This window comes from Pinus tabuliformis, chromosome 3_1 (genome assembly GCF_031772625.1).
Source record: "Pinus tabuliformis cultivar Carrire ecotype Pingquan chromosome 3_1, CPIR1, whole genome shotgun sequence".
NCBI classification, from domain to species: domain Eukaryota; kingdom Viridiplantae; phylum Streptophyta; class Pinopsida; order Pinales; family Pinaceae; genus Pinus; species Pinus tabuliformis.
In genome coordinates, this window is record NC_142301.1 from 993,087,614 (window position 1) to 993,102,971 (window position 15,358).

Below are 15,358 nucleotides of genomic sequence, written 5' to 3' on the forward strand. Positions count from 1 at the left end.
TTGAGGTTGAGATATTGCTTAACATTGCAGGGGTTAATAGTACATTGTCATATATATAGTTTTGCAACTACCTTTGCTGATGTATTGTTTAATGCAAAGAGCTTATAAGGATAACAATGACATGATGTGTGAATTGCTGCTCTTAGAACTGAAGCAGATTCCTAGGGCATATTGTTTCTGAGAATTGCTAATTATCAAACCAAGAGCAAAAGGAATAATCTTCATATCAGTGAAAATCTTCAAGGGAAAAATATTCATCATATGAAATATAAGTTGCATTGCTATTATTGTTGAATTTGAAGATTGAGACATCATTTGCATACATCAATAGAGGGAGTGTTGTGTATGCAGAGGTAACAATGTTATGTATGTTAAGCGGAGAATGTTGCTAGGGCGTTTATATATCAAATTGATGTTATGTACAACAGAGGCCTGATAAGGTTAATGCCCCTAGGATCTTCATGAAATACTTGTAGTATTGAGATATTATCAATACAATATGTTAATGTCTCATCTTAAAGATGAGAAGTAGATTGGTAAAAGTTGGATAACCAACTGAAGTAAGACTTCAGAGGGAGCCAACGAACCCCCTAGAAGAATGGATGATCGTGGGCCATGATCCAAAGGAATAACTACAAGAAAAGTGGTAGGTTGCATACAAATGTGATGTTTTGGGAAAGATCATTTTCTTGATATTTAGAGGGAGCCAAGACATAGATGATGATCCTCTCAAGAGGGGTTGACTTTAAAGTCAAAATGAAAGACATGTCTGATAAAATGGAGAACTTGATGATCCAGATATAGATATCTAGTGGATACCCTAGTGTTTTTGATAAACACCTAATCAGTCATATACAATGACTTTGGAACAAAATGTGGTTAAGCCTCTCATATTGAATAGTCGCTTATTTAACTTCGGTCTGATGTACACTACTAGAAATTTAAGAGTTTGTAGATTTTAATCTTGGCTAGCTTGGCAGTATGATGAGTTGAAAAAGGCATCCACTTTTATTTCGTAGTATGGAGTTAGGAGCACGATTAAGGTTGTATGAATAAAGCAGTAAGAATGGCTTACTATGAGGCCATTTGAGGAAACTCTTCATGTAGGCATTTAAGCACTTGGTGGAAACTTGCATAATATATTGCTTTAATCTAAGTGAGATATACCTTTTTGAGAATCCATGTTCCATGACAATTTCAAGCATATTGGCATCGGGTTCCAATTTATTTGGGATACAGTACAACTGGGAGAAATCAAGCTCCATCATTTTAGTTTGGGTGCATAGGTGTTTGACATTCTTACAAAGCACAGTGGTAAGATCAAGTTTCCTCAGAAAGAGGAAGGATTTGTGGATAGACCCTACTTTGAGGGTCCTAGTTGAACGTTGAGTGTTGGGAGATCTTGGGTGCTCGAGATACTTCTTTGAGCTATGAGCGACCATGGGGTGAGTGGTTCACCTTCCTCTATTCGTGCATTGTGTACACGGTGAGTGGTTCACCTTCCCCTATTGTTGATGAAATATGCAAAATATGAGTGGTTCACCTTCTCTTATGGCATGTAGGATGAGTGGTTCACCTTCTCCTATGGCATATGAGTAGGATAGCAGTTCACCTTCTCCTACGAATACCCCAATGAGAGTTTCATATAGGCATTTGTTGACATGTCAGTGGGACATGGTTCATCCTTTCCCAACATGTAGGATGTGCATTCCCTATGATTGGTGGTTGATATGTCGGTGGGACTTGGTTCATCATTTCCCCACGTGTAGGAGCATGCCTACGATTGATTGTTGTGACTTATGTTTGTAGGATATGGTTTATCTTTTCCCTACATGGGATTGTAACTTGTGTTTGTAGGATGTGGTTCATCCTTTCCCTACTCCCGGTGATTTTCACATGTAGGATGTGGTTTGTCCTTTCCCTACGTGTAATTGTGATGCGTGATTGTAAGGTGTGGTTCATCCTTTCCCTAAGTATGGTTGTGAGCAGGATGTGATACATTATTTCCCTGCTATTGATTCAATATCATCCTAACCATGTAGTTTGTGACACATTGGAAATACCTCTCATCTGGCCAATCAGTTGGGAAAAGTGGTTAGGGACCATAGCACTATCGATGGACGCAACAGGTACTGCCATACTCCCTATGACTAGGATGATTGGTGTTCTTCAACTTGATCTGGGATCAAGTATAATTGACGTTTTACCTCTGGACCGACTTTTGTCAGTGGAGAGTGGTAAGGTCTTGTGACTCACTCTTGATCTATTCTTCTTCATTATTACTTCATTGTTTAGCAGAGCAGAGTAGGGTAGAGCAGAATCGAGATACATAGATGGTTCATGATGGTATAATGATTAATGACATAGTTGTTGGTTTGACAGGTGGAATTCTCCCTAGTTAAGAGGGAGTATTAAAATTGGCAACTAGGGCCAAATTCCACTTTGGACAACTCATCTAATGAAAATAATCCTCGCATTAAATTCCTCTTCTCAAGAGGATTAAAATTGACCTAAAGATATCCTAATTTGGATAAGGAATAATATTTTTATACTCAAAAATAAATTCTAAAGGCGTGATCTTATCAAGGCGGGAAAAATTGAAAAATGGGAATTTGAATTTTCCTCCAAGTGTCTAGGTCAGCTTCACCTCCAAAACAGGAAAATCTACATATCTATTTTGTATATATATGCATCCTCCATCCTCATTGGAGACATATCTAAAAGATCATAGGATTGAATTTTATGTTTATGGAAAAACTTATGAACAGTTTATGAAACCAACGTTTCGAACTAGCTTGGTGAGTCCATCATCAGGGCAATGTGATTTGTATTTTGAGACGAGAGAGCATGAAAATATGGAGCTATTAATAGTTATTTGAAAAAATATTTGATGTCTCTTTTTTTATTTTTAATGTCGGCTTAATCGATTCATAATTTTTAATTCATTTATATATATATATATCTATATATATATATATATATATATATATATATATATATATATATAGATATAGATATAATTAATTAATTAATTCATTTTATTTATTTAATATATATATATATATATATATATATATATATATATATATATATATATATATATTAAGTGACAGGTATAATTAATGATTGATTATATTTAAATGTATTTATTTTATTTATATTTATATTTATATTTTTTTAATTAATTAATTAATTATTCATTTATTATTATTATTATTATTATTATTTTAATTCTATGTTATATAAATAAGTTCTTTGCTATATATTTTTGAGGTAATAGTTTGAATTTAATTTAATCAATTTATTTATTAATTATTTTTATTTTTATTTTATTTTATTTATATTTTTTTGACTTATTAAATTATATTAAAAAATGAGTTAGCTAGATTTATTTATTTATTATTTTATTAGTTTGTATTTACTGTTTTTTTATTTTATTTAATAAGGGTTTCCAGGTGCTACTTAATTTTAGTCCGTCATCTCTATTCAAGTTGTTGGAGGATTTCTCAATTTCAATTGCCTCTTTCACCCTTCTTTTTAAATAATGGTCTTCCTTGTGAATTAATTTTTCTTGTTCCATACAGATATAGTGTGATTGACCTGTTTCTTGAAATATCATTAATGTGTTCTTTTAATCTTATGCCAAAGGATCTCCCTGTTTCACCTATATATACTTTTCTGCATGAGCAGGGAATCGAGTATATTCCTTTGTGATTTTTTGGGTCTATTAATTCCTTAGCAGAGTCAAGCATGTTTTTTAGGGTGTTAGGGGGCGTAAAGGCAACCATGATGTTATGCTTGGCGAGAATTCTGGACTTGAGGATTGGATCAAGTCCAAATCAGTCTAGAGTATGGTAAGAATATATTGGAAGAAGATCCACCATCTTGAATGGAGGTCTATATGAACCCTATCTGCAATACAATCTATTGTTGAAGAAGTATGATCCCAAGAAGGATTGATTTGTTGATGCCATGATCATCATTGATCATGGGCACAATTTGTCTACTGAGGATAAAATGGAAATAACAGTATTGCTTGGTCAATTTATCTGTCTATGGGAAGTGACATTGGATCTACAAAATTGTACTCTCTCTCTCTATTGAATATTTGATATTAATAATAAGAGGATTTTATCAAGGGTTTTCCCCTAGATTGAGGCAATTTTTGTGTTCTCTTGTCTTGGCTTGTCCTTGACATAAGCTTTCTCATGTTCTTTCCTCAATTAATGTTAATGGATAATAATTTATGTGATTCCTATTAAAGGAAATGGAAGTAATTTTGGACTCATGATTCATTGAAGTAATTGTACAAACAAAGATCATGTTAACCTAATTTTAACACATTGTTATTATATCCAAAGTCCATCCCCCATTGCACTAGAAAATGTCTAATCAATCATAATCTAGGGTTAGTGTTCTTATTGTACCATACAGACTAGATAACCATGCACCACTGTGCCACACATACCAATACATGTTATTTTGCCACATGGATAGTGAGATGCCCATGTGCCACTGCACCACAAAGACTGACATAATACACTTTTGTCCACATAGGCAACCAAATAACCATGTGCCAGTGCACCACATAAACTGACTTTGCCTTGCTGCACTTACTTTCTTCCTCGGCTAACTGTGCATCATCATGGTCCTTTTGGAAATGGGACACATCCTTTTTGTTGATAGATTTTCATCTAAATGGCTAGGAATCCAAAGCTAATTGGCTTTAACCATTGTATATGACCCTGTAAAATTTTTCAAAAATGATCAAGGAATCATTTTTTTTACATACACAAGTACATTGGGTTTCTCTTCCAACAACACAACATAATTTTACACTCTTGATCAAGGCCTTCTCTTTGCTAGGAAAAACAACTTTTCTAAGCTCTTGTTTGAAAGGGATTCACAATTGGTAATTTATTCCTTCTAAAAATTCATTGTGGATCAGCTCTAAAAAAAATATCATGTAGTTGGATGGTGTCAATCCTTTTGGAGATCTTAGAACAATATATTTTGTTTGGCTATTGTTATTATAAACAACAATCTTCCCCCTTGGATGGCAATGAAAAAGGAACATGCAATGTTAACTCTTATCATACCAGGTACTATAACATATGAATGCAATGCTCTCTTGAATATTATATAAAAATATTTCAATTCAGTTAATCCTAATAAAAAACTCTTTGTTTACTTAGGGAAATATTAGGTAAAGGATATGGATGTATACATGGAGCTCCTCATTGATGAGCTTCGATAATTATGGGATGGTGTAAAAATGTATGATGTATGAAGACCTATCAATGATAGAAACTTCCTTTTTCATATGATTCTTATCTGGATAATTCATGATGCCCGGGGGCTCTCTATTTGTTGTGGTAATATAATATAAATTACATTTATAATTATTGTGTTCATTTTACCATTTACTAAATATGGTTTCCAATCTTATTTTAGGACTACAAACAAAGGGGAAACATGGTTGTCCATCATGTGGGCCAAAAGGTAGTCAAGGGATCTCAATAAAACTGTCTATGATGAGTATAGACAATTCTTACCACAAAATCATCGCTATCGAGTGTGTCATAAACATAAGTTCAATGGAAAGGAAGTGGAAATGAGGAAGCCAATAAAGATGAACCCTACTAGGTGGAAAATGATGTATGAAGTCCTTATTTATATACAGCGATGTATCATTGTAAGTAATGTATCATTATCCCATTCTAGTAGTTTGAGTTAATTTGATTGTCCCTCTTTAATGCATCCATCACTCCCTCTTTAATGCATCCATCACTGCAACACATGAACTCTTGAAGACTAATATTTCATATACTGAAAAGGCTTAGTTGATCCAATCCATATACTCTAGTACTTCTCACATGGATACACTATCAAGATATTGTGTGTAAACATAAGATAATTTGTGATCCCATCTTTAGTACCATGAATTAAACATTCCCATCCATTCTCTACTTTATTTTGTATAAACATGAGAAGGAGACACAAAAAATTGACTTACTAGTGATGGGTCTTCTGAATAGTCCACAACATCATAAGATGATCCATAGGGTGCAATGGTTTGTCTCTTAATTAATGGAAAAAATAAAATAAAATTGTAGAACATTATAGGGTTTGAAAGAATGATTCAAAGGATTAAAGCCCAGAAAACATAGAAACAACTAGGGCAAGACGTACTTGAAACAACACATCAATGTGACCACCCTCTAATAGAGATATTTCTAGGTATAATGCAATACATCTATAGAATAGTTTGTGATCTTACAATGATGTACATTTAATAGAGTAGTCTATGGTCCTACAATGCCATGCATTTTATAGAACACTGTGTGATCCAATATAGATACAATAAGTGTGAATAGTCAACTTCGGATGTCACTGGTTAGTAACTTAGGACTTCCATACTAGACTATTGTTGAAATGACTGACCACCATACGCTAATCCAAAACACCACTTCATGTTTAATAAGCACAACGTTGATACAATAATGCTTTACATAAAAGGCCATTGTCATTGAAGATATGGGTAAGTTAAAATAAAAAAACTTAAGCCTGATCACTGAACTTCTTAGGTATCCACCTTATAGCATGGTTTGTGGAACAAAATCAAGCATCAAAGCCCCAATCTCAATTCCAATGCTCAAGAAAATGGCATTGTGCTTCGTCAATACAACATATCCATCAAAATGTGGAAAATCTATCGTTAGTTCATTAATGAGGTTGATGCCTTGTTAAGTTGTACACTAGGGATTTAGTGTCACTATGGCATATCCCACCCAAATAGCATGATCTCTTGGGGAATGAGGCCTAGAGCAAGTTGTAGGCAATTTTGGTGAAATAGCTCACCATCAAACCTAGCATCTCAGTTGAAGGAATTTGTGATTGTATGTTTGTGTGACTATTAAACAATCCTTGAACAATTGAATGCCCTCTATTTCTTGGCATGAGAAAGAGAAAATTTCACTTATTCAAAACCACAACCAAGGATAGGACATGTTGCATATTCTCCTCTAAAATTTAAAAAAGTTACTATCCCCCTTTCTGTAATTATTGTAAACCTTAGCAATTGTCATCAATCCCAAATGATAAATTCAAAACCACAACCAAGGATAGGACATGTTGTAGATTCTCCTCTAAAATTTAAAAAAGTTACTATCCCCCTTTCTGTAATTATTGTAAACCTTAGCAATTGTCATCAATCCCAAATGATAAATTAATGAAAGAAGGCACCCAATCTCAAATAATCAAGTCAAACTGAAACAATAAAAATGGTAGAGTGAATAGGGTTTTTGATGAATCCTCCATTAGCTAATGAAATAAATTAATGAAAGAAAGAAAAATATGGAGTCAATTGTGAATTTAAGGAATTAGACCAAGTGGCAAGTTTAAGGAATTGTTCTAGTGTTTTAGATGGTTTGATTTTTGAATAGTTGTTGGCCTGGTCAGCTATTCAACATCTCCAATCCTACCCATTGTGTATGTAAAGACATCCCCTAGCCCATTGTATTACATATGCCTCCTAATTTTGAGGATTACTTCTGATCAGTAACAGCTCATTCTAAGGAAATTACTTTCATTAGTTTGTTGTATTCCTATTACCATTTGGACGTTTCCTGTTTTGTCTTGAATATAAGTGACTAGGAATTAAATTTCATTTCATTGATTGGTTGATGTGAGAGCCACCTCTACTAACATTACTAACAATTGAAAGTATTATTATCTAGGACAAGTGATGAAGTCATGCAACTTGTTTCTGCATAGTTTTCTCTATCCAATGCAACTTTTAGGGCATATTTCTTAAAGCACTTTTAGAAAGAATTGTTGAGACAAAAACCAGTAGGAGTAGACCATACCCTATACTGCCACTCTATCTAGTTGTTGATTACAAAAGCCTAACAATTGAAAAATTCTATTAAGGATGCATTTCGACTCTCACTAGATGAAAGAAAACATAGGAAAATGTGGTCAGTTTCAACGGAAACCTCGTTTATTCCCAAAATTCCAATGAAAACTTGGCTAACTCGTGAGCTCCTTTGGCCCCAATTCTCACTATGGTGTGCCCAACCAGAATGACATTTCAAAAAAAATGAGGCCTCTTTGATTTCACACAAATATAACACCACAAAATTCTAAGAGAAAGCATGCAACCTGGGTCTCTAATTTGTGACTCTGCTTGTGACATGAAAAATAGAGGTAAATATTCACAGAAAATACAAAACTAAATGAGCTCTATATCCTTCTAATTTATATACAATGTATGTTAATCATGATATAAGAAATCCAATTTAGACTTCCCTAAAATAAACCAAAAATAGAGAGACGGGTGCCCACAAAGGGAATTTTTTGTCAATGTCATCTCCCAGGGTTTTAGAAAAGAACAAAAAATAAATAATATTCGAGCAAGAAGTATAATTAAGACATAAAACCCTAATTTTAGTTCAAGTTCCATACCTCAACATGCAACAAATAGTCATAATTTCAATTCTAGCCATATTGTGAAAATATTAACCCTTGTCGTGGTTGTTGAAAATCATGGAGACATTGGATGGACCAAGGGCTATGAGAACCCACCATTTCGCAGTGCATGGCATGATAGTTACAATGTTAGATTGAAAGTGTGGCACGGCTGGAAAAGAATGGTTACCAAGCCTCTCAGTGGTAATATGCATGAAAACCCAACCACACATCTCCATTAGCCTTCATAGATAGATAAACTGGTGATACGGTGCAGTCCCCGTTAGAGAAATATCCATTTTCTTAGTGCCTTGCAATGTCATAGCCATGTTGTTAAGCATATAATATGCAAAAACCCCAGGAAAAAAATCTCGTCCCACAACCCTCTCTCCAAATAGATGTTTCGTCACCTTCGACCTTGCTGATACCTAGGAAAGAGACAAGTAAATACAAAGCCCTCGCTCAGGCCTTTCAAGTTCACTGCAACAGTACTTTGATTCGCTATCTTGTAGCTCTGGCATAAGCTTAGAGGCCCCAGATAAGTTGCTAATCCCATAGCCCTAAAAAAGGAGTCCAGCTTCGCCACAGTCTTTGCATGGCTCCCCACCAAGACAACCAGTTTTGTCCTTAGCCCCTTGTTACACAATATTTTGTCACTATCCCTGTACTCCCCATCTACGATCCTAGAGGACCTTTACAGTGTACTTGGCATGCTTTCCCATCATGAAGAAAATCCTAGTATGTCCCTCTTCATGAGCAGAGTAATTCCCCTTTGCATCATTTCCCAAGAATCTTCCTTCTATCCCAGTTCATAAGACCGACACTACTAACTAGTTTTCTCCTCGTGCTGATTTGTAGAGCTTAAAACTAGCTCCCATGTCGACCTTCTTTTGGAAGGTTTTTTAAATAAGGAGCTGAAGCTTCCATGTCTAGAAGCTTCGTAATGGAAGTCTAGTAGATGGTTGGGTCAGATAGAGCCAAGGAGATCAGTTTGGGCTCCTTTCCCATATTAGGATGGAACAACCTCAAGAAATGAGACCTTCTCCCATGATGGGAGGAACCATCTCCCATCTATCCAAGCTATATAAACCTCTCTTTTTCCCAAGAAAAATCTAGTTGGAGTTTTGGAGCAAGTTTGAATAATCAGCGAGTCATCTATAGATTGTAGCTTTCTAGTGTATGTTTGAGGGAGAATAGTGTGATTTTGGTTTGGTTTGAGACTAGAGGGAAATAGGCCTTAAAACTTTCATTGTTGAGGCTATCCATGAAGTGCTAGTAGAAGTGTGGGAACCCGGATACATCAGAGGAGACCAACAATGTCAAGGCACTAGTTGTAATCTCTTTCTGATTTATATAAATGCAACTATTGATTGATTTCCTACATGAAGTTTCATTTTACATCTTTATGGCTTAATGTTCCTTGACCTATTAAGTATGCTAAATACAATACTGTACGCTATCACATTTGTTGTTGTTGTTGTTTTCTTGTTTTAGGTATTCGAAGGAAGGAAACAAAAGATAGCTGGAGTGAGGAAGCATGATCATCACCAAGCGGAATAGCGTTCTAAGAGGTAGGCCATCTTAATTGATTCTAGCTTAAGGATTTTTCCATAGATTGTTTGTTTGTGGCTAGATCCACTCTCTTGGGCTAGAGGAATTGTTTGTGTCCGCACTGAGAATTTACCTGCACCACAAATTGGTGACCATATTGGGGAGCCAATCCTTCTGTTTGATTGATTGTCATTTTATGGTTTTGTGTGAACTTTTCTAGTATCACCATTTCCCTTTAGTGTTCTTTGCTTTTCTTGGTTTACTACCCTGAGCCTGAAATTTGCAGTGGCAAGTTTGGTCTTAGCCTTTGAATTTTTTTTTTTTTCCTTGAATCCTTGGTCAACACATTTATTTTTCTAATAGTCACACCGATTAACGCGAGTTTCTCAAAAACGTCGCACTGACCCTTTTTTGGCACATGTTGTCAGTTAGGTAGTCGTGCCGATTCCTGCAGGTGAAGATCAGGGTTTACCCTAGATCACAACTAGTGTGTCTTGCCCTTCTGATTTCTGTCTCTAAGCTTGTTTTGAATGTGTTCTCCCTGGATGGAAAGCTCTTTTTAGCTTGGTTTGTATGATTGGTTGATTTGCATATTTTTCACTTGGTTTCTTGAGTTCTTGGATGGTGTATAACCCTAGGGCATATATATCACCACCCATTCACTTGTTTGCGTGCTCAAAAAGTCAAGTTGATAGTCAAATTTGCTCCTTGCATTTCGGTTGATTAGTCCTTTTGTTGCTTTGATTTCCATTTAACAAGTTTGAAAAGTTTCATTTGGTGTTTGAGCGTCTCTTGCCAGGCATAGATCACAATGCCCATATTTTTTTCGGTTCAATCATTGCTTCATTAGTTTGAAAGGAATTCTCTTTTGTGCTTTGTGTTTACTTGAGATTGATTGTATTGGAAATATTTCATTGAAGTTTTTGTGAAAGATTCATTCTGTCATTTCATTGAAAAATACATAATTCTAGTTTTCTGAATCAATATGTTACGATTAGTTAGCATCATTGGAGGCTAGAGTTGCATCGTCACTTGAATTTGAAAGGAAATGAATTCTCTTTACTAGTGAAAGGGATACTTGAAGTGAATTTGATAGGAAAGTTAGGAATTGGAAAGAGTTTTTTCATCATTTTGTTTTCAAAAAGTGAAATAGTAAAAAAGTCATTTTGTTTTCAATTGCTTGTTTTGTTGCATTTGAGTGTGTTTTCTACTCTCATTAGTGTAGACAATTCATCGAGTTGAAAGGGTCTTGTCTCATTTAACTACATATAGGTGTTTTTTGAGTCACATCGATAAGGCCTCAAAACCGAGACATAATTTCAAGATAAACTCTAAAATGTACTCAATTAACCTAGGACGCATTTGAAATCTAATGGTCACATTTTAGAAGGTCTAGGCTAGAGATGTGTTCCAGCGTCTTAAAACCTAGCAGTTGTTGTTCACTTTGGCACTAGACAATGCTAGTATGAACTTATGCTCCCTGTACCATCGAGTATATAAAGGGAGACCCCACTAGGTTGCAATACTTTATCCATAGGAAGCCAAGTCTGCCACCTTGTAAACATGATACACCGAACATAGAATTCGAGGAGATTGTCTGTCCGTACTTCTCGATTCGCCAGGAGGTATTCTGTAGTTCATGGTTACCTGATAATCCATTTTACCTAAACCATCCTGAGAGTCATTAAAGACTCCCGAAATATAAAATATCACCTGAACGCTTGTACTTTTGAGCTCCTTTCAAACTGAAAGTGATAGAGTCGCCTTTGCTTCTTTCTCGACTCTTAAAACATGAAAGAGTACCAGTTTGTTTTTGCATCTTAAAAAATTGTTTCCCGTGATCTTATAACATCCCTGTTAGTCTTTTAGACCACATCGTGAGTATACCTTTAAATACATTTTAAAGCCCTTGAAATCAATCTCTCTTTTTGTTGCTTGAGACAAAATCATTGTGGCTGAACCAACTTGTTCACGTAGCTCCTCTTCCTCTCCTATGTCTGAAAGATTGTATGAGGAGCCTTTTCTTGAATTGCCACAGTCACTTGAGGACCAAGGTGTTGATCTTCGAGTTGTTCTGAGTATTCAACCTTTGTCATCTCGTCCTCCCCCTTCAGATACTGGGTCACTTTCTGACATTGGCCTGGAATCTTCGGATAAACCTATCCAGATTACCGTGAGTTTGCCGACTTCTGAAGGTCAGCTTGGACTAGTTGTTTATCCTCTGAATCCTTTGTTCGATCCTGTTGTGTTATCACCTCAATGTTTCTACAATCTGTAAGATCAGCCAGGTGTTCCTTTGGAATTATCCCCTCGAACATTTTCAGTAGTCCGTCATCGTCTGTTTTCACCCATGGAATCATAATGCGAAATCCTAGTCTCCTCTCCAGGTCACTCAGAGGTTTCCACTCCATCCATAGTCAAGAGGCAGGAATATCCCTTCCCTCTTGAAGGTTTTCCTTACACGGGAAGCATTCCTACTAGTGTTCATCCTAAGTTACCATGTAATTACGTGACTTTATCTCGGTTGGTTTCAGGCATGCCTACTGCCTCATTACTGTATCACAACTCTATTTGGGCATCTGGAACTATGCCTACTATGGGTCCATTAATTCAGAACCCGACCCCCCGATAGACAGTGATTTCTGCAGTTACTTCAGTCCTTGTGCAATCCACCATTTTGAAACCTCTTGTTTTGTCGGTTCAAGTAACCCATCTAGTTCAACTAATGATCTCAAGTCATGTCACTATAAGTTCTTCGATCCCTACAGTAAGTGGGAAAACTATCCCACTACCTGGGGGGCAGAGTCCAAATGTTTCTATGATGTCTGGCACAACCAATGTGAGTGGCTCACAACCTCACATGGTTGGGATGAACCAACCCTCTTCGGGTGCCATTTCAAATCCTGCTGGTTCTGCTAGATCAAGTAATGTCCAATACCAACAACCCACTCTTGATCTGTCTAGGTCAAGTCATGTCCAATACCAATAGTCCAATGTTGGTCCATTTGGGTCAAGTCACGTCCAGTACCAGCAGCCCAATGTTGGTCCATCTAGGTCAAGTCACGTCTAGTACCAGCAACCCAATATGGCTTAAGGTCAGTACCAACCTCCTTATGTTCCATATGGTTCACAAGCGATGGCTAATCCACCATACATCCCTCAGACTCGTCCATTTGCCGTGCCCAGTCGGTATGGCAAGATATAGTTTAGGATCTTTCAAGCTGTCATTCCGGGAACTGTTCAAGTACCTTTATAGCAGCAAGGACAACTTCTGCAGTAGCAAGGGCAACCTTCGCTACAGCAAGGGTCATCCATGTAGCAGCACAACCAACCTTCGTTTCAGTAAGGGCCATCCATGCAGCAGCAAGGCTAGATGTTTCTGTAGCAAGGAAAACTAAAAAAACCACAGGGGAAGCCCTCGCAACAGTTGCAGTAAACCATGCAGCTAAAAATGTAGTATGAATTGCAATCCTCCCAACCTATGCCTTCACAAGGTCAACCTCTGCAACCGCAGGGACATCCTTTACAGCCACAAGGTCAACCGTTGCATCAATAAGGTCAACCCAAGTAGCAACAACCCTTATACTCATATCAATGGGGTCAACCCTTGCAAGGGCAAGGCCAGGTTCAAGTCCTGCAATAGGCACAAAATCCTTATCTCCAAGGGCAACAGGTTCTGCCCCGTTTTGTCCAAGGACAACAAGTCCAAAATCCTTATGTCCAAGGACAGCAAGTGCAGAATCCTTACATCTAAGGGCAGTAGGTCCAAAACCCTTTCGTCTAGGGGCAACAGGTCCAACACCCTTATGCTCAGGGCCATCAGGTGAAAAATCCATATGTCCAAGGCTAGAAAGCTCAACAACCTTTTAACTCGTATGTTTCTTATCAGCAACCTCTCGTCAGACAGTTATAAGGTTTTCAAGGTTAGAATCCTCCCTACAGGTAAGGTAACCTACAATGGGGGAAAAATCAAATCCCTTATGGACAAAATTATTACTAGTAGGGATGGGCCCCGCTAGTTGGGCTCCTTATCGACTTCAAATTCCTTTCTATACTCAAATACCATTCTTGGCCACACTAGAATTTCCAGATGTGTCTAGACTCACAAATGACCTAATTCCTCGTTCACCATACTGGCCTCCAATCTTGTCCAAGATTCCGAGTGATTGTCCAAAGTTTGAAGGAAAAGCGAAAGAGGATCCTCAAGCCCATGTGATGACATATCACCTCAGGTGCTCCTCGAATTCCTACGCTGATGATTCCATTCGCCTTCATCTTTTCCAATGAAATCTTACAGGGATTTCCGTTGAATGGTATATCGAGCTACCTCGGAATACCTATCATGAATTTAACACTCTTTCCATGGCCTTTCTCACACATTTCCAGCTCCCGGTTCATTATGAAACTGGCACCCATCTGTTAACATTGCTCAAGCAAGACACTGTGACTCAAATCTTCGATCACATCCATGAATGGAGACGTAGGTGCCATCGGATTACGTTTGGAATTACTAAGTAGTTGTTGACTGAGTGGTTCACCAAATCATTCGTCAACAAGATTGCTGAGGACATTGCTATGGGTGGATGTGTCACTGAGGAACAAGCCATGGCACGTTCCCAATATCTAGACCTTTTCTATTCATAGTCCGACATGTTATATGATGTGCTACCCAATGCGCCCAGACTATCGTCTGATCTGATGACATCTAAGTCTCTGACTACACCTCCTGTTGATGGAGTAATTGGTTCAGTGACTTAGACCACTGCAAAATATTCTTCCAAACAGAAGTTGGTCTCCAACACTGCTCCTAGTGACTCCTCTCGCAATTCATCCAGCAATGGTAAAACCTCGGAGGTTCACGACATCAAGTCTACCGTAGGAGATAAATCCTCTAAAGGTAAGAAGAAAGGCAAAGGAAAGGGTAAAGCCGATGCCCCAAAATAGAGTCCTCCTAAGTCATCTATAGGTGATGCTTCCTGACGGAAACGCAAGTATCTGTGCCTCATTTGCGAGGAGGATAACTATACTAAGGGTTGTCCTAGACATTCCGAAGTTAGTTGTTTGCTCAAAGGGACCCCAGCTGTCCTGAAAGAGCCCTTTCTTTCCTAACAGACTCAAATGGTAGACCAGCCTCAGTCATCTACTTCCTCAGGTTCACAGGAGTTCATGATGAGTACTTGATCAACGTGGAAACCAGGTCAAAAGATTATCAAACTCCTACCCATCAGCAGGGAAAGAGAAAGAAGGTACCCCTTCTTCTTCCACCCTGTCTAGTTCTGGTCCTTTCCATATAGAGCGACGTAATCTTGATTCTGCCATTCGACTACCTTCTTGAGGT